Here is a 21,558-nt window from a genome sequence, read left to right as displayed (position 1 = left end):
TATATATATATATAAATTAAAAAAAAATAAAATAAAATAAAAAAAAAATAGGGTGTCGTACTAAAGTGCGTACAACGGCGTTCTTCTTTAATAATAATGATACGTGTATGCAAGTTTGAACGAAATTTGCACGCGGTCCGGAAGATTGCCTGGGTTAGCAAGCCAATACTAAGCAGACTAGAGCATTTTACGTACGGTCTTTTTCAAAGACTTGCCACCTTAATAATACCATGACTATTTATAGCTTGGTTTAATTACATCTCGTAGCCCGGACCGTAGTTTCGGATGGTGCGGCTGTATGTTTTTTCTAATAAGGTTAAAGAATTATGTATAGCAGGCTAGCCATTCGCGTACGTTCATGTTCGTTGTACCACATACGGTTATTTCAAAAAAAAAAAGAAAAGAAAAGCTTCGATGACGGCATCCGCATGGCCATCATTCATACTAAATAACACTGTCATATTCAGGGAAAATTACAATAGTCACACCCTTTGACCGAGCTAGCTTTGCCCCTTATTCGTTATTAAACGTCGTCTTCGTTAGCCGCAAGAATGGCGCGTTCATAAAAGTCAAGCGTTTCGTTCTGGCCGTCTTGAATAATTATTTCGTAAAAATTCTCAGTCTTCCGATTCCATAGCTCGATTGCCAGCCTATCTAATCGTACTTCATAAAGTTACTAGCCAACAAAATAGATGACCCTAATTTCAATTTTTCAAAAGCTACCAAACTGTGCTAGGACTTTTTAGGTCGTGAGGCCGATGTTCTAGCGAGCACAGTGGTATAATATACACTTATTAAATAAATAATAGTAATCTAATTTTCGTTTCCCGTGACAACGATTGTTCCCACCGGTTTCGTTGAGTAAATTTTGATCGATGCAGGCCGACCGTGCCTTAGTCAGCCTGTTGCTGTGTCCAAGAAAGAAATTTACATCCAAAGAGACACACGACCTACGCACAGATCAGTACTATTCGCGATCTCTGCGGATCACTCGCCCGCCACTTGGCTATTGCCGCAGATATATACATGGTTGTAGGCACGGACTAGGCAAAAAACAAAATGTGTGATTTATTTTAGAAGCTTAGTTCGCTCTGCATTCATTATTTTCTAAGAGCAACCTGCAATGTATTAGTAGAGTTGACTAGTATGCTCAGAGGCGTGTATCTACGTTATCCGCTAATTTTATCATTATCATGCTGAAGTTTCGATAAATAGGTTTCTACTAGATTGCTCAATTGGCATATGTGCCCCCCTCAAAATGCCTTCCTACATTGTCTTCGAAAAAAAACAATCTCTTTGACATAACGTGTAGTCTAATAACGGGTTGTCTGTCACACAGTATACTTCAAAATTTGATGATATGTCAAAACCGTCGACCAGGTCCAAAACATCACTAGTGAATCGGTCTCCAATGGTCTCTTGACGCTTTTATATCTTCTGTATATGACCGGTTTCTGACACTTCCTTGGCCATACGTAATTTCCAAGCCTTGCCATTAAAACTATATACGACGGATAACCTAAGCGAGATTACGTCAATGGATCACTTATGTTGGATTTCAGCTGTTTTAAGGCAGCATCATGATCCGCGCTGGGTTAAAAACTTTCCACAGCATAGTCCTGCTATGATCCTGAATCCTTATACAAACAACGTATATCCACATGACTCGAGTGCATCTTATCTGCATGATGATTTTAGTCGCCATTTTAAATTCATAATAACATAACTTGCGTGATTCCTTCATGTGTATGTTCGAGCGAGCGTTTTAGGCTTTATGCCTAAGCAGCTGAACGATATGATCCCTAATCCCATATAATGCACGTTCTAGAGCTTACTCGGACATCCTTTTATATGTATACGAGCATTCAAAGCACTTTTTTTCTGTATCTAATCTTCGGCTTTTTATTGCCAAATATCTATGAGCACCACATTGCTTTACTAACATATTTATCACCAGCAAATTATATGTATATCTAGTTATTATACTTACAGCTTATTATTTTTCATGCGAACTTCTGATCAACGCTGGCGGTAATGAAGATTTTTTATGATGTTATATACCTCGGGCTAAGTAGCGTTAAAAGTCATCATTGGGTTTGCATAATACGTCTTCTCATTTCTTCCAATTTCTTTCCAATAAATAAAATATATAGCACAGAGCACTGCGACTGCTCCATTCTGTGCCGTGTCATTCAGGGCATCCTTGGACATTAGCTTAGGACCACAGCCACCTCCGCGTCATACACAGGTACAAATTTTTTTTGGCGCATGGTACGATTCATTACGACTTGGCGAAGACCGTGCACTGCGTAGCGAACTACCACATGTCGGTTTTTTCCGTGTAGTTTCTTCCATGTTTCGCCCATTATGGCACCAGTAGTAAAAAATGCGGGTCGACCTCAGTCACTCGTTCCTCCGGTTGTTGGATGAATCACAGACCGGCGAGCGTTTTTAGTAAGCCGAACTGGCGCTGTAGATGCTTAACAAATGGCAGCATATCCACTAGCATATGAACGGAATGGTTATGGGAGGATATATGCAGCCCTAGTGCATTCTTGAAAAAAGCAGGCTTTATGCGGTTCAACCTACACAATTGGGCTGTGCTGAGGTTTTCCCAGATGGGCTTGATGCCACGTGAAGCTTTTGCTGCAAGCCTGATATTGAAGAGGCATATTGCCATAATCAGGGAAAGGAGCGACAGCTTTTTTATGGCTCGTCGATAATATTTTTCATGTTTGTCTAACACATTCTCTTACATATATATACATATATATATATATATATATATATATATAATGTAATACGTAATCGAATATCGCATTGGTCCAGCCGCAACAAATGATTCCGGCTTCATTATGAAAGTGCGACCAGTATAAACACAGATACAATATCTAGCGATACAAAAGAGCACTTGTACTTCTAGTGTATATAGCAGTATATTAGAAATCGATCAGCCCACTACAAAAGGACGATTCCTTTTCGTCGGCCTTGCGGCTATCTGTCCACATACTGCTGTCGCGTGTCACCAGGCAACGGGAGAAGAACCCGAACGGGATGTGGGCAGATAGGGGGCAAAACGAAGGTTCGAATACCGTATGGGGTTGAAAGGCTGTCACGCTAAAGTGGTCCTTGCTGTTCCCAATGGCCCTTTTTTGCTTGGGCCTTACCATTGTTTCTATTGTCGTTTGCAGGGAATATGGGCGCGACGACTACTGCCACGGAAATTTCATGTTGTTGTTCTTAAAGCTGCCTCTACCCCCTGTGTACCAGCCTCGAATTAGCGTAGAGCAGATCTGAGAATGTAGGGGATGTCTGGGTAGTTCGCACTACAGTCGCTACCTGTTGTTGTCTGTCTCTTTCCCATTTTTCTCCTTCTGCTGCGAGTCCGAAGTCGAAGGTGCAGTTACGAGCGGGGATAGCAGCCCCGGCAGCATGTCGAGCGCTTACACTAATGGCCGATATCGGACTCTCCGTGGGTGCAACAGCGCCGAAGGCAGTAGCCACAGCGGCGGCCGAAGTTCGTCGGGCATAAAAGTGTTGCCCTTTGTCCTTGATCCATCTACTCGGGCTGTTCTCTTTCACCTTTTATTGCTCTTGTTATTCGCTCAGAAACAAAGGGATAACAGCGAATCAGCGTCCACTTAGTGACAACCTCAGTAGCTGAAGAAGCAGCGCCAGCAGCAGCCCAAACAACGAAGGCAGACCCAGATGCGCGCTTATATGCGGACACGAAGGGGCGGCTTGTGAGACAGGCCGGCACGCAATCTTAGCCAGCCACAGACAGCATCAATAGCAGTAGCGGCACGCATCAACACACAACCAACTTTATATTAACTTGACACATAGATATTGTGCGTTACGCCTCACCGAAAGGTGACTTGTCTGTGAACGTTATCTTGTTCGCTTATATTTTTGATTTGATAGTGGTTATAATTTAAGGTACACTTCACCAGTTTTGTGCCAGTCAGCTCCGCCGGTGCGCATATCATTAATGGTGCCATTAATTTGCACGCAGGTGGTTCGTGACCGCATTGCCCGAGTCACGCACCGGAACCGACAAGCGCGGACTGACGACGTTCAGTCGAAAACTGAAGAGCCTTAGAGGTCAGCCAGTAGTCGCCAAAAGGTCACCGCAACTGAAATAGAAATGTTTACCTACAGCACGCATAGGACATTCATCAGTGGTTGAATCAATTGGGTTTGGGTGTCTAGAAATAGCCACAAAACATTCTCGGCACAGCTTAACTTAATAACCTAATGGACATTTATTTTATAAAAAGTATGGATCTTAACTGTGTCTGTATGCATTAATCTAGGTGACAGGATTACCAAGCGTGATTATATTTGGTTTATATAGCTAATTGCAAATAAATATGTCGAGCTCTACGGCGGCCCACATAGAGCGAGCTAATGACGCTATACTACATCACAGCTTGGTATGCACCTGTACAGCTAAACTGCCTACGAATATGGCTTTTGTGTATTACATATATTCTATAGAAGCTTATGAAAATGGATTTTGTAATATTAATTGCCTGCAGAAATCAAGCACTGCTGATGCTGGCTCAAAACAGGCCTACATTTCTCACAATTAGGCCCGACAACTTGTGGCGAACTCCAACTTAGCCTCCTAAAGGCTAAAGTACTCCACGAAATCGCACAGTTTAACTGAGGCCTTCCGTCGAGGCTTCTATCTGCTTAACCATGATTCCTAGGTGTGTGGTAGTCAATCCCAGCATTATGGGCTGCGCACAACACAACTGGGTGTCACGACACAACGTGATGTCTATATACCCCCCCCCCCCCCCGTGTGGCTGTCCGTTTAGACTCACTACATGTGTGGTAAATAAGAAAAAAATTGGACGACGTGCTTCTTCGTCAACTGCAGCTTCCTTTTTCATCCTTTCCTGTTCTTTGTCTCGCTTACCTTCTTGGCAAAACGTGACCACATGTCGAAAGGACAACACAGAAGAAAAAGGCCAGGAGTTCAAATAGCGCAGCCGGCGCCAAACGACATTCAATGTGTTAACAAAATACAGCTCCCCAACATTCGTTCCAGCTGTCCCCGTCGCTCTTTCTGGGCTGTACCCTTTCAACGAGTTCCAACCGGACGAAACACGATAGCTAGATGCAATTGGCTTGGTAGACTCGACGCTATTGCAGAGTTCCTCAAACGTCTTCAGTTCCCTCAGTCTATAAGCCTACGGGAAGATACGATATCGACAATAGCTCCCGCAACGAACATCCTTCACTTACTCGTCCCCCTGCCATGGATTCTCGTGGTATGTGGTAGGTCGACTTCCCGTTAGCATGGGCCTGTGTGTACGTAAGTCTGTCTGTCTACATATGATGGGAAAGCACGATGACCTGTATGAGGCTGGCCCGTAGCGTACACGCTGAAGTTGATTCCGCTATGACGAAGTCACAAAGGAGGCGTCAATCATTCGCTCCTTCGTCCTAGCTTCATTCATTCTTATCCTTCGGCTGGCGACGGGGGCCAAGCTTGCCATGCAACGACTTTCACCGGCTAGCAGCTCTACCAAAGCTACGTACTATAGGACCTAGACAATGTATGACCTGCGCATCAGATTAAGCACAGCTAGAGCCTTAGCTTCCCTTGTTACCCTGCCGCGATATGCAGCGGTTTCTCTCATAGAGAAGTGAGCCAACGAAGAAGAGGATGACAACAACGAAGGTAAAAGCCAGGTCCCCGGCGATGAAGGTTGTGGAAGCGACGGTCCCATCGTGCACAACTATAGTCCTAACTATGCCTATTGCTAGCTGACTGGATGACGTCAGAGACCGTTTGGACTAATAGACCACAAATGCCTTCCAATTCATCTTTCAATGAGCGTATGTAGCATACGCACAATATTGGAGCCAGCTATCAAATGCTTTTTGCTGGATAGTTAGCACTGAGATACGTACGGTTATTGGCTGTTTAGAGTAAAGTAATAGGAAAAGCTCGATTTTCGAGATCAACAACGAAGCAAAAACGTTTCTAATATGAATCATAGTAACAACGACATAAAATTTGCTTCATGTACATAACAAGACTTCTACGTATTATCTCCATAGGCCTTAATGGAGAGTAAGTTGGCACTACGCACCGAAATTTCAACCTCGCTCTCTTTTACTCTGGATTCTGCTGACTGTTTACGCAGAAGTGAGTGGATGCGCATTGCCTTGTCTTGTCCTCTTTGTAGTTTAAAGGGAACATGTTTATTTACGTCTGGCGTTGACTAGGAAAAGGATCCGTATGATTTTTTCTCATCTTTCGCTACTCTCTTGGACCCAGGACAGCGAGTCAAGCATAAAGGGCTGCGCAATCGATGATCGCAGATCAAACAGCGTTGAACTGAATTGGCGTAGCCTACAGCTCGTTCGTCCCTGTCCAAGAGTTTTCCATAAGTCTAGTAACGATGCATGAAGCCTTAAAATTGTCCAAGAACCCCTGCCGCTTCATGGTTGCGAAGGAAAAGCAGACAGATTTGTTCGGTTGGCCATGTTTATTCTAGGTTTTGCGCAAAGGCCAGTAGAAAGAGAAGGACAGGCGTAGGAACGACTCAGAAAAGAGGCTGCTGGATTCAATATGATTAGCAGTACTAGTCCCGCTGGCGGACTGGCGTCAAAGTGAAGGAAGGCAGCGGGCACGCAAGTGAACCAAATAGCTCTGCAGACCTATTGTATAAACAAATAGGCCAGTACTCCGACGAAGGATTGCTATACATAGTCTAACCTTTTCGTTCTACCGGGTGTTCATTGAATCTACTTATATGTATGTACTAGCACCAGTGGTGAGGTCTAAACTCTAACTTAGCTTTGCTTGATATGTATTGTAATGTTTATAATATCTACAAGTGTGTATCAAGTAGATAAGCATGGAGAGTTGCTACGTAAACATACATTTTACTGGCAAAATGCACCGGACTAGGGAGTGCCAATTTACTCATACGAAGCAAACGCGAAAATATGACATTTTGTCTCGTTTAAAAGTGCGCGAAACTGTGAATTGGCCGAAAATAAAAGCACTGTATTATTGCATGTTTAAATGTTGGTTTATTCGATTTCAACCTAAGTGGATATTTTGTGTTGAAACCAATTTGTGGGCACGACCTTCTGTCAAGAGTTACGACCTTTTACTAAATTACCCCCTTAGCAGTGTCGTTTGCGCTCAGAGTTCGTATTGGAGTTGAGTAGGAGTCCTATCCGTGACGTTAGCTTCCGTATCAACTAAATGTTTCTAGGCTATACCTGCTGAGAAACGATGAAGCTAGAGGAACACGTTATTCGGCCATTTTCAATCCTTAACACCAGTACACCGGAAGTTCCGTCTCGATATCTGTCTAGATCGCGACAATATGGTATTACTTATTCTAAGAGTAGATTTTTGGCTCCGTTATTGATGGTACCATTAGTAACTTGCGGCATCGTCAGACATCACGCAGAACACTCATTGTCTGTTATTACTCAGGGCAGACATTTTCTTAAGAGCTGGTAATCAGACAGTGAGCAATGTTCGAGTTATCACAAACATGCGTTTAGTAAAAAAGACGAAGTACTCCCAAGGTTGAACGAAATGGAGGGACGCGAAAACAGACAAGACGCCAAAGTTTTGCTAGACCAACAGCTGTTAAGTAAAATTGTTAGAAATTATACGTCGAGCTCAGCTGGGCTTGCGTACCCGTTATCTGTAGTAGCAACGGGATTGGGTGGAAGTGCAGAAAAACCTATGAGACCGTCGAAACATACATGAATTCCCTAAATTTAACAATCCTGCAAAAGAAAACTCACAGCGAGCTCTTTCCCGTTTGAGTAGCCTTCTACTAGTTTGGTATATTGGTACCGTAAATTAGCATATGGCAACTATGCCTTATTTATAACTTTATCTTGAACAGCTCCACGAGAACTAGACATGCATTTAGGCTGCAGCATCAAAAATTGAGCAAAATTCTTTTCATAAAATTGCTTCAAATCAAATAGCCGTCCTCACCATAATGATATTTCATGAAAGCTATCCTTAAGCCGGTAAAGGCTATTCCCGATTCACGCTGCCAATGGCAAAAGATTTTACCATTCTGACTACTTTTACGGGCAGTTGTAAACATTACATGTGACTTACGAAGGTGAAACCAGTATTCATTTGTGTCATTACCGTTCTATCCCCATTCACACGTAACCATCGGCTCCGACTATAATAACTTCTAGATATTACTATGACTTATATTACTACTATTATTATTGCTACCACTACACACGGCAGTAATTTTTCGCTCGGATAAGTAACGGAGGTGCCCACCTGTTTACCTTTTCATCACACCTCCAGTGCCTCTTGTTATCCTAAGCCTATCGGAGGCAAGTGCCGCCTCAGGCAAATTAGGAGAAAGAATGAATGTAAATGCAGGAAATTGGACGTAACACGTAAGATAGCGGCGGCTAAGCAGGCAAGCAAAGGAAGGCCGGATTCGTCCTGTAGCAAGTTCCCGTGTGAGATAGATGGAGGACGATAAAAGAGATAGATGTAAAGAGACGGAGAAGATGGAGAGGTCTTGGTGGGCGACACGTGTTTAACCCATGTTCGAGCCGGTTTAGTTCGGCTGCTCCCGTGGTCCTCGCTGGCCGCGCCACATCAACCTTCCCTGAAAGCCAGGCAAACACAGGGAGGGACAAATCGCAATATCTGAAGTGGTGCAGCCTCAGATTCGTTCTCCGGATCTACCGCCCCTTGTATATCCCATTTGCGCACACTCCCAGACGACTCATTTCTAGTCGCTGGTCGCTGCAAGGGCTCTGGAATACCCACTGCGTAGCGGCGACGTGCGGTGCAGAAGTCGTCTCATAGCTCTTCCCCCAGAGCCCCGGCACGTTTCTCAGTAGTACACACGTTGTCCAACTACGTTTCGTCTGTGAGCACCGATTTCAAGCAAGAAGAAAAAGAGAGGTTCAGGAACGAAGATGAAAACAGAACATAACGAAATTTTCTTGAGAGCGTACGAGTAGCAGTGGCCATAGTGTCAGACTCCGGGCTAATCTTAAAGTATGTACCTATTTTTTTTCAGTCTTGTTTTCTATTTCTTTTTATTGTAAGAAACGTGTGCGGCTCACTCACAGTCACTCTCAGTGGTCCGCATCAGTCACCGTTACGGCAATGCAAACAAACTCGGATACTGCTCGTCTCACTGTCGTTCAAGTTATTCTCCGGCGAAGAAGAGATGAAAGCAGAAGTAAATCAGTATGGCCATTGCTGCGAGCGATTATGTAGATTTCATGGTTCATCCGGCCTGACCTGTGTCTTGTCCTGCGCTGAAGCCGGAATAGCCTTCTTGTTGAGAACATTTCGTTCTGCATTTAAATCAACGAACGGGTCAGGGGTCAATAGGAGGGATAGGATCGGTCGGGATAATTAAGGATCCATGGCAATTATAAATTTTACAAGTAGATAACAGCAGTCTAAGTTAGGCGCTGCCTCATATTGTGCTAAGTAAAAATCCGTCGGTTGCAGTTGGGTGTACGATGTGAGGTCGTTGCTAATGAGCGGTTTTTAAATATCGCTTCTGGTCGGAACGAGGCTGCTTATTCAGTGGCCTACCAAATTAAGGTATGTATCAAAGCTTAATTGACAAAACAATCTTTTCACGTGTACGATGCCGGAATGGTAAGAAGATTTTTGGTAAGGCAAAGGTACGCTTGCTGGCATACAAAAAAAAAAAGCTAAAAGTCTAAGTAGTTGCTGCATTAACCACAAGCCCTGCCTTCCTAGGCTCAAACCTAGCCTTTTTGCCAACTATAATGTGTTATTATTGTTATCATTACTCTATTATATGAATTAAGCCTGCTCTCGTCTGCGCTAACTGAAATGTGGTTAAAGATAGAAACTATTCACTACGAATATTCGACTATCTACATGAAGTTTGAGAAATATCTATATAGATTTCTATTTAATTTTATATTTATTTATATAGATAGAGTTTAGTTAGAGATTTATTTATATAGATATAGAGGAAGCACATTTAAGCAACAAGACAATGACCAGCGTTTTGTCTCAGCTAGGAATTAATTAAACCGGTTTAGATGGGGGTTTACAAAATACTCATAGTGGAACAGTACCTGTTTTTTTTTTTCACATCGTTTGCTGGGCAGCCTGGCTATTTGTAGGACTCGTTGAATATTATAAACAAGGTAAAACGATCTCCGCGTAATCGGTAAAAAATTATGGTAGTCGTGCGATCAAGGAAGCTGGCTGGCTTATTGTAATGTTTGAACCTCCATAGATTACCATTTTCACATTTATACGATATTTCTATAACCACACATAGTTTACAACAGTGAACTGCAGCGATAAGTAATGCAGTGGCATCGAGGCGATTGAAAACAGTATATTCATGTTTAATGGTTCTGGTCACGATCGATTACGGTGCTGCGTATTGCCTCATGGTTCAATGGCCAGCGTTCTTCCGCTGTGACCGTTCTATCTCTTCTATCTGCACTGCTTCTTCGCTGAATCCTGTCTCCAATGAACGGTTCCGATATGCTATTCGTTACGGTGAGACGGGGTTGGTGGAGCCACATAGGACTGAAGACACTAAGTGTAATCACAGCCTGTGAACGAACCGGACGAGACGATACTACTTCATAATTCTCAAGGCAGAATGCTGCCGCTGCCGCTGCTGCTGGGACGGTAGGGAATTGCCAGCAGTACAGCCGACTCATGGCACCCAGCAAGATGCCAGAGGCAGCACCAGCATCCGGAAGGAAGGCAGTGTCCCTCCGCCCTGACGGGACTTGTACCCAATTCAGATCCTTGCTCCGTTCATTCTCCATTTCTCTTTTTGGGGTCCCGCAGACAGCGGCGCTGACGACCTGAACTCATAGCCGAAGCCGCTACCGCCGTCATCACCGACGGCGCGTTTTGCGAATGATGAGTGAAAGGACGGAGCCGCTTTGCGTCAGTGGCGGTAGTGGTGCTGCCTGGGACGACGTCCGTAATTACAGGGTCCGACTTGGGAAATCCGCAACTACACGCAATGCGGGGAGAGCGCGCGCGCGAGAGAGAGAAAGAGCATGAGACAGGCTGATTGGTGGTCGAAGGGCGCGCTGGTAGAGGCTGAAGGCTAGAAAAAGCACAGGCCAGAGAAATCCTCTATCGAAAAAGGAGTCTAGGGATACAAGCGCTGCAGTCAGCGGCGGTAACAGGAGTCGTTGCTGCTTTCGGCGAAGTTGCCGCCTGTCTGGGAAAATTGTCGATGATAGTATTTCGTCGTCGATGCTTCTGCTAGCACACGACCACGCAGCGTCTTGCATTCGGCTACAGTCTAGTGGCTGCGAGTAAGGACCGGTTTCTTCTTCCTTGCCGACGTTGCAGTGGCCGTTATCGACTCTTGGCCCGGTCGTATTCGGGAAAACGCTACAATCATGTCGGCCCAGCGAAAGAACGAAGCTGCATTCGAAGCTGTTTTCGCTCCTGTCAACGACTAACATTGGTTGGATGTGATATTCCTCAGCCTGGCAAGTGGAAATAGAGATGGCCAGCTACCGGTCTTGAACAGGGAAAATCGACTAAGGATAAAGGCGTTTGGCGGATGATTTGCTGGTGAATTCGAACGAGAACAGTGGACAGAAAGCGCTGTTCTGTATCTAATAGCAGTCAGTTACTACGTGAACACGGTATCCAAGTATATATAGAATAATTATTTTGCTTGTTTTGATTATGTAGCACGCTTGATCAGTTCATTAGGAGTATGGTAGGAAGTTTCGGGCAGTATTTAGAATGCGTGATGCAGTTTGGCATATGGTCAAATATACCAACATTGAACAAGCTACGGGGCAGACTGCTAAAGTAAGAGTGCCAAAAGGAACTCTCTCTCTACAATCCTTAAAGACTTAGTTAAGAGATGTTATATATATATATATATATATATACACATATACATATACAGACAAAGTCACTATATCACAAAAGGTACTATGAATTAACAAATGCATAGGGCCTCACTTTTACCAGCAGTTCCCTAAATTATAGATGATATATGTCTTGTTATCAGCGAATTCGTGTCTATTTAGAAGCCTCTGTTAATAAATATGAATGGATATCATAAGTTAGAACAAAATAACATGCTGTATGATATAGGACCTTCTCTGCGAAAGTGAATTTCCGTTTAGGACACGTGTCTAGGCAAGATGTCACCGTTTGCTGCTAGAAATGATGATGATGATCAAGCAGATGATTGGCTTGCAACGCAATCAGTTGGTCAATCCACTTTCTGTCATTAGGTTCGTTTTTTGTCAATACATTAGGTAGACTCACCATGTGGCAGACTTCTACAATCTATCACAAACCTATCCAGGAAACATTAAGGTATCTTTTCGGTGACCCGAATATGAAAAGTACGATGTTCCTACCTTCAAGCCGAAGCTAGCATGCATTTGCTGTTTGTACAGCTGACCCACTACTAGCATTCACACAGTGCCACACCTCAGGCTTTCGTTGGTGCGTCTTCTCGTAACGAAGATGTCAGACACGCAATCTTATGCTTCGAGGAAGAGGCCGTCAGACTCGTCTATCTATAAGCTCAAGCGAACATGCGTATAAGGCCTCAATGCTTAAGATTTTCATTAATAACCGCGACAAATGTTCACTACTGTTACAGTAAAGCAGAGTATATTCGAAACTGTCGCTGGCGGTAGCGAACGCTACTGACGTCGTTCCAAATAGAGAATCTTTTCCATATCGCCAAATGGGCGTACGAAGTGCTATGTACTACATGGAAACGAATCGCAAGGTAATCTCCATACGAATAGAAGAGTTACGTATGGTCTAAAAATTGTGCATTCGTTGCTCATGCGGAGGCACACTATGTGTGCCTGTTGCACTCAATTTTGCCCGCACTTGAGGATTGACTTTTGTCAAGAGGTGCCTGACTCGGACTGGCGTGACATGGTCAAGCTAGAAAATGTTGCAAACGGTAAGTGCAGGATTGTAAAGGAACCAAGCCACGCCATATACAATGCAATACGATCAGTAAGCAATCTCTTCCGTTCGTCCTTTACCTTATTCGTTGCAGCTACTGCTGCTTTCGTACATACGTGTACGTTACTGTGTATGTATATACATAGGTGTAGGTCGACCCGTGTGTGTATGTGAAAGGACGAAGCGAATACAAAGCCAGATGATTTGTGATCAGTCTAACAGCTGGCTGTAGCAGAAACCAATGAAGTCGCTGGTACCGTCCGATCCGGGTCAAGAAACTAACCCGGGCCCAGTGTGTATGCAGCCTAGCATGGAGAAGTCGTTTCCGTACGACGCCTTCTTGTGCCTTGATGCTAGCCAAAAGCAGCACGACCTCTACCACTAACACCGATAACGCACTAGATAACGATAGCAGCACGAAAGTCGCACCACCTGCACTCACTCGTCGCGGTTGTGATTTTAAGGGCCTACGGTAAACGGGCGCTGGTCAGGCAAACCAACAGGATATGCCAACGAGCAGGATGCTAGGTCGTACAGACACCATCTGTGGTCGAATGCAGATCTACGACTGGTTAAAGCTAACACCGGAGTAGCCGCAACTCCGACCTACCCCCACCGTCACAGTACCTCTCTTCTATCCAGCTTGGCTCGCTCACTCGCTCGCCCCCCTGTTGGTATGATAAATCTTTTCGAGCTATCCACAGAACTTCGTTTCAACTGGATGAAACGCAGATGGCTACTGAATTTACCTATCGTCACTTAGCTGAATCGTCGGCTTCTTTCGGTGCTTGCTGACCGTTGGCTACTTGTGTTAGTGCTAGGCTCACAACAAGACAACAAGGCTCACTGGAAGAACTTGTATTATCTTTCTTGTATTATCTTGTATAAATGCGTGCATTCTCGATCGTGCTTTAAGCGGAGATGTGAGATAGGGTTTAAAGACGTTTGTTTCGTATACACGTAGTGGAATTGGTCAACTGCCACCTACTTTCCAGGGCTGTTACGAGGTATACTGCACTGGCACCATTATTTTTTTCTATTTTATTTTTTATTACTGGTTTCATGCAAGAAAGAAAAAAATTAGATGTCAAAAATAGTTATTTATAACTGATTAAAACAGTACACCATTACGTTTTCCTTAGCCCTGTCAATTATGTTAAACACATGTTATAATCGGTTGTAACTGTGTGCAGCAAAAAGTCCTTTCACTTCCGCAGGATCTCGCATTCGTTACCGCTGTTGCCGCTTGGAGTTCCCGGCAGCAAACGCTTTTAGGTCAACCTTATGAACTGCTGAAAATCAATGAGACTTATTATTACGTTAAATGCTATATGTATACATAGATGTTATAAAAAAAAGATAATAAAAATTAATAGAGCTCGCGATAGTTTAGTAGGTAACGTACGTGCCTGGCCATCTTAGGGACTCGTTGCGGTCTAGGTTCGAACCCGGGCATGGAGACGCGGTTCATTTCGTGCTAGGAGCTAGCCGTCTAATGGAATGCCCAACGGCGATACTGGGTGTAAACCTCGTAACATAGAGATCTAAGCTAAAGCGGCATCGTCGTGCTCTGTAGGAAGCTGAACCTGACGACAGTTTTATATGCTGCAGATGATGCGCTACGGTATCTATAGGGCATCTACTTGAGTTAAAATTTTATAAATTAAACTAGACCCTTACCATCCGTATAACGGAAAGCGTTTTAATAATTTTCTATTCGCCCTGATGTTGTAATATTGTACATGACTATATGTATGCGTGTGGGTTCGTGCCTGTTCAACGTATGGGGAAACTACCAACGAAAATGATCAAGCAAAATTTTATTGGGCCTATACATTCATCAGCTCTCACGGATTTATCCGGTGTCCTATGTCTAACTTTCTGAGTCTGCTACTTCGGAATACAAATGACGATCGTATTCGTTAATATCGGCGTGGAAAGGTACACTATTAGGTTTTCTTTTGTTTCGAAGAAGATCGGAACAGCGTTGTCTGTGGAACACAGATGCCACATACCTGCGATATTTCCCGTCGAACGTTCGGGCAAATAGAAAAGAATTCGAAGAAAATATAAAGGCAAGGCTAACCACAATAGATCCCGTCCTCTCGGAGGCTTCTTTTTCTCAACAAGTTCCGGGGACGCTACTGAGCTGACAAAATAATGAAATACTGCATGCTTTTCCGAAAAACCTTTCCTGTTTCGTTTGTAACCAAACGTTTTTAATAGAGCAAGGGCACAACCAAGTGGCGGAACCGTCAGATCAAGAAAGGAAAAGTAATAAGCTATATAGGTAGAACGCGTCCACATTTGATAGAATATCGATCTATAGAATCACTTTAATTTGACCCCACAATGCGATACCTATGTTGATGCCTTATTCATTTACCGAGTAAAACAACAGCGGAAAAGAGTCGCCAATTTATCCTTATAGCAAATAGTACTCTTAGTCACACTCAACTGTGACTTGTTCTTCTAATTATGAATGCTATCAAGTTGTCTTGCTCTTTGTAAGGATAGCATGCTGAGGGTCACAATGTCATACTATCAGTTTTATGCTAAATGGGCCAAGTAGATTTTTGGGCATGTACTCCCATTAGTGCCCACGTCGACGTCATAATTTGAAGGGTGGCCGTAGAAATTTGGATTCATAGATGTTTTTATTTGTGTGCACAAGTTGCCTAAAGATAGAACGACAGTTTCAAGCTTGATACTGTGAATTTTTTTTGTTAAATCAACATTAATCGTCAATGTCGATCTAATACTGCATGCGCCTATGTAATACGCACAATTAATATGTCACACGTTCTACTCAATTAATAATGCTTTCCGATCGCCGGCTATGCCAACATCGTCATGCTGCATAAAAATGTAGAGAAGTTAAGGGATAAATAAATCTGTTTGTTCAAAAAACGAGGCTGATCTCAAAACGCTGAACATAGGTCAATCTCGGTAGTGATATAAAGTTTAGCATCCAACTTTATAAGTTTGGCGTTAGCAGGATCCTTATATCAGTAATCCGCCTATAAATAAGTACGCTAGTTGAATGAATCTAACAACTAGAAAAATTTTGATTTCTCGAAAACGTCTGCTTTTAGCCTTTGAAGCTGGAAAAGTAACTGCAGTTGCAAGGTCTCCTTGAAGCAAATGCAGTGGTTCTGTTCTATATATATATATATATATATATATATAGAATTAATATTAATATTTCTTAGGTACAGTTTAGTAGTCGCCGTTATTCTTGTGTAGACCAGTTATGTGGGCACTTTTTCCCGCTAAAGTAAAACACGCCTTTGGAAATACAAAAATAGATCGGGTCACTATATAATTTCGGTTTACAATAATAACCACTGTAACACCTTCGGGACAAAGGAAAATAATTATACAAGTATTTCCTTAGAAGCATATGTAGACTAACTAGCTTTCTTTGGTTAGCATTTTTCAAAGGATGTCTCCTTTGGGTACTTTGGCATTTCCCGAGAAAAACAAAGTTTTTATCTTAAAGATCACACACATGGCTAGGGAACCAGCCTTCCCTTGTCAAATGAACAATCGTACGAAAACGACAGTCGCAACTGTCATCACATGAAATAGATCAGTAGGATTGTCGCGTTGAATTTATAAACCAGTATTTAGTAAAGCAACCTCTCAGGGTCGCTCAGTGCGGATCGAGTTTTACCTTGAGACAAGGCCCAGTTGCTCAGGGAAGCGTTTGATCGTCGCTTGCAAAAGAGAAAAAGAAAACATGTTACTTTTTGGCTTCGAATGCGTTTTCGCTTCCGAGACGAACCTCTCTCGCGGTTATTATTAATAACTAAATCACAGACCCCGACAACTACAAACAAGTTGTCTAAAAGCCATTACATGAAGACGGCTTTGACTGTCCATAAGCGACTAGGCCTGCCCCTTCATTAAATCAAACGGTATAACTGAAAGACAAAGACAGTGTTCCGATGCCTAATTATCCGAAAGAAAAAATGTTTGCTAACGATGTGGAATGATCTTTTCTTTTAATTTGGTAAAATCCACTTGAACGATATACCAGAATTATGGGTATGTTGAAGGCAGCACATCATGCTAGGTAGGCTATCTTACTGAGAATTTGCCGAGTCCAGAAAAATACAAAGAGGGATTTGAAGAAATGTTTTTTTGTGTGCAATGCAAGTATATCTTGTGCCTAATAATAATTCTCTTCCTGCTTGTAGCAGATGATGATGATGAGGACAATTTACTGTGCCCTGATTACGCATACATACCAAGGACATATTTCTCCCTGGAAACAAACAAGCAAGCAACAAACATGTAATAAACTGTAGCTCAAGGAACAGCGAATCTTGACTTCCTTGTCGGCTTTTCTATAATCTCTAACAGCCTTTGATCAGACTACGCAATAAAGAATACCGATTGTCGCTATTTCGAACGTGTAGGATCTCATTTTGCGCTCGGTCCTCTCCCCACGCAGCAAACTTTTTACAGTACTTTACGTAGTACGAAAATGACTAATACTCTGCATACGTACGTGATCTTAATACGCTTCACTTACTTATCTTCGCTGCTTTTTTTTTGTCGATATTCATTGAATGATCCTCTGGAGAATACATCGAAGCTTCAATATATTTGTCTCGTCGGTTTAGTATAGTGAAGTCAGTCTAACAGCGGCGGGCGGCAGACGGTAGACAGACTTTTGCTAGCTAACAAACACAATTTAGCCATAGTAATGCAAACAAAACGACAGCACCACCGCTGAGACCATCCACTTGTACCTGAAGGGGTGCGCGTATTTGCGGACGGCCGAAGGCGCCCGTGTCTGGTGTCTGTATGAGTGCATGTGTACCTGTGTGTCTGTCCGAGAAGATTGGAGCTGCCTCCGAAAGTAGCACGATGTGTACACTCCTATGTATGTGTATATACATATGAAGGGCACGGCGCAGTGAGGTAGGTAAGACATCACGGGAATATTTGGCACAGTAAACGCTATTCAATATAGCAACCTACTTTTACAGGCATCGCATCTAGACAATACACTATACACATTGATATATTACCTGGTAAGTGGCATAGCTTGTGGTCGTTCGAAGGATCTGGTTCCTTAACGGATTGGCTTGTCTAAGAATAGTTATCAATTGGATCTACAGAAGTGAGCTAGCGAAATCGCCGTGTCCAAACAATACTGAGTCATTTAGCTTAGCCTATATATTATATGTATGAGTGTAGGTTCATGCTTAATAAGAATGTGGAGAAAATATTATACAGGAAAGTAATGACCATCAGGAAATTATTCACCGCACAACACATCTGTGACTTCCTATCACGAAAATTGCTTAATCTTCATAATAGGATACATCTGAATTGCACTCCTAAGCAAAAGTCAGTAATTTCCCCGCAAACAAAATTATTTCAATCATTTGTATAAAGACAAATTGTATAGTTTCCTGTTTTTACTTATTTCGTTCATATAGTAGCATGAATATCCGCGTCGTATATCGAGTGGACCCACCGTTTATCAAAACGTTTTAGCTGAGCCGGCGGCGGCGGCGGCAAAGACGTTGCCCCAAATCGCTTTCCTTTTTGATGAGAGAGAGATATGCTTTTGAAGAAGCGCAATATCGGCTCAAAGCAGATACGAAGTAGCCTGGTCCTTGTCATTGACGTTGTCTTCGTCGACGCAAGGACAAAAATGGGTTGCGGTATTATGTACACAGCTGTCGCTCTGTCTTCTTCTGAGTGTCGCTTGTCGCTGGTTACCAGTTGTCCCGGTACAACGTCGTACGTAACACGTAACCAATTGATCGAAACAGGCATGAAGGTGAAGCATGCGGGTTAGGCTAGTTAGTTCAGCTGTTCCGTCGCCAGCCCATAATGTCGCGCCTCGAGATAGCGTTAATGTGCCGTATAAAAAAGGTTGTCAATGGTGCATCTACCCTGATAGATGTGCTGGAAGCTACAGCCGGACTGTGTGTAGAAAAAATAGCAGCAATAACTCGAAAGGCATTCACTGCAGGTAATTACAATCTTCTCATGAAACCTCAGCTGATATTATATAGGATATAGTATGGCAGAGGTTGCTGGACCGTTTGAACGTTAGAGAACTTGTATAGTGCCGTCTTTCAAACTTCTCAAAGCCGTTTGCCTCATCTTGTATAGCATATCATCCCATGCGTTGAGGTGTTGATTGAGATATACTATACAAGTAGACGAGTGTTTCGATTTGGAGAACGTAATGAGTTAACAATTAGGAAATATATGCCTATATATAGATGGATAATAACGGGTTCGGTATCATATGGCATAATATTATTTATGGATGCTTTTTGATACATGCTTAATTAGCGGGTCTAGCTTATAGGCGCACTGGAGCATGGATAATTCGATTTTGAACTTGCAGAAACTCCGTTTGGAATGGTCACCTTCGAAACGAGTTTAACTAAGATTTCTTATCTTCCCTAGGGCATTGAACGGTAAATAGTACTGAACTGCGCTCGTCCAGAAGAAACTTCATAGTTAGGTTCAGAATCAGTAAGTAAGAATCAAACTTCACAGTTGCAGTACGCTGCTACTTTCGATCCTGATAGTGGCTAAAGTTACGACGCAGTCTCTACCTTAAGAGGGATTTTTTTTTATCTAACTAGAAAAAGAACGAGTGCGTCAAGCGTTTCCGGGTGTACGATCAAACCGTATACTCTTATGCATCTATCTGTCGCCTACAAGATCCGATCCAATCAATCTGAGCTGATTCTCGCAAGTCTACGCGTCAATGCAAGACTATACGTTTAAGCTAGGAACGAGTGGAAAGCGTTAACACTGATTTTTTTCCGCGTCGTATCTCCATCTTCTCGTATATATACACTGACATATTTGCTGTCATATTTTTCTTTGCAGGTTGAAAATATTTCCCACGACAAATGCATTCTTCGCTTCAGGCCTAGCGGCTCGCAGTATCAGTCTGATCGCTGCACTACCATATTGCCTAACGAACGGACGATTACTTCAAAGCCTTTTTGTATTGGCTGTTGCCGAGCGGGGATGACTGGAGGGTGGCGTTCGCATTACGGATTACGAATGCGGTTAAAAACGTAGATCGAGTCGAACGCTGCGTGCAGAAATGCTGCGCTGTTTCAGGCTTCGGATGTTTCAATTTTTGCAATAAAACAGCCTCTTTGAGAAGAAGACTAGAACGCAAAGCGAACCGTAAGCGGCCTATGTAGCGTAGAAAGAAGCCGGAGCAAGACTTCGGAAGCGTAGGCGGGGGCAAGAAGGCGTTGTCGATTCTGGCGCCCTTAAGGTGCCGCCGCACTCGCCATCGCCTATGCGGCAGTTGTCGCCAGAGTGAGTCGCTCACTGGCGGCGCCCGCACTGTGTTAGGACCCAGTGGAATTGGTAGTCTCAGCCTTTACGAAAGGGCACAGTCAAACTGGCAGTCAGCCCACTATGTACCAGCCGTGGCTTTCGCAAAGCTGCTGCGCCGTCGCCCTCAATGCCTTCTCTTTAGTCCTGTTAGAAGGCTACTGCTGCTACCGCAGTACGCCGCCCTCTAACGCAGTACCCGGCCCTGTAGCAAGTGTTATAGAGCAGGACACCAGATAGAGATCTATCCTAACCAACTATACGAAGGGTATGGTTTTCTTCGACTGCTAAGGCAAGCGGCGTCAGCTATGCCGGGATCGCTATAGCTATAGACGGGGCAGTTCCCTGAGCAAAAACGTCGAACGCCAACACCGCTTGCGCATGGCCCGTTTCCTCCTCTCCTTCTCCTCCTGCCGTTGCCCATGGCGTCCTGTCGACCGAGTGGGCATCTACCCCCAACTATTCTGCATTAGCTAAATCTGTCCCCCCACCGACATCCAAACGACTACTACGCCATACCCGTATACCCAGCGCGCGTTCTGTTAAACCCCCAACGAGGTCGGCAGTCAGCAACTCAACCAGGCCTTGAATCGCTTAGAAGCCACCCCACTACAGCCGCTATCCCGCCTTTGCTTTCCTGTTCCTTCCGCAACTATGACTATTACACCCTCGTTCTCACTACTACAGCTAGGAACCGTCATCCGTCTTCTTTTCGACGTCGTCGTCGATGCCATCTTCCACTCGGGGTTTTCACCAGTTTTCGCTCCGTTTCTTTTTTACCCCATCGTTCGTGGGTTTTCCTACCCACTCTCTGTAGTTGACTGTTCTCTCTTCGTGGTTGCGTTTACATAACTTCGTCTTTCTCCTCAGAGAGAAACTGCAATTTCTGACAGGACCAACTCAGCCGACGGCGTTCTGCCTAGTACAATGATTCCCAAAGAAATTACATTGGCTAAAGATCTATATCTATACATACATGCTCGTCTGCGTCTATATTATAATTACAGGAGCGAGAACGGCTTGAAACTGTAACGGCCTGTTCACTAGTGAAAGCAATGACTGTCGCGTCTCCTCTACCCACGCGTGATATCCGGATTAGTCATTCGTGTGTTGAGGTATGAAACTATTTAAATGCGTCTAGTACTTATCCGGACTGAGCGGACCATGCAAACTACTATAATTCAGTAGAGCACATTATGCAACTAGATGGTAGAGTATAAAAAAAAATTTAATCGATTTACTTTAATCGA

Source organism: Varroa destructor, unplaced genomic scaffold (assembly GCF_002443255.2).
Source record: "Varroa destructor unplaced genomic scaffold, Vdes_3.0 BEIS01000001.1, whole genome shotgun sequence".
Classification (NCBI taxonomy): domain Eukaryota; kingdom Metazoa; phylum Arthropoda; class Arachnida; order Mesostigmata; family Varroidae; genus Varroa; species Varroa destructor.
This window is presented reverse-complemented; position numbering follows the sequence as displayed.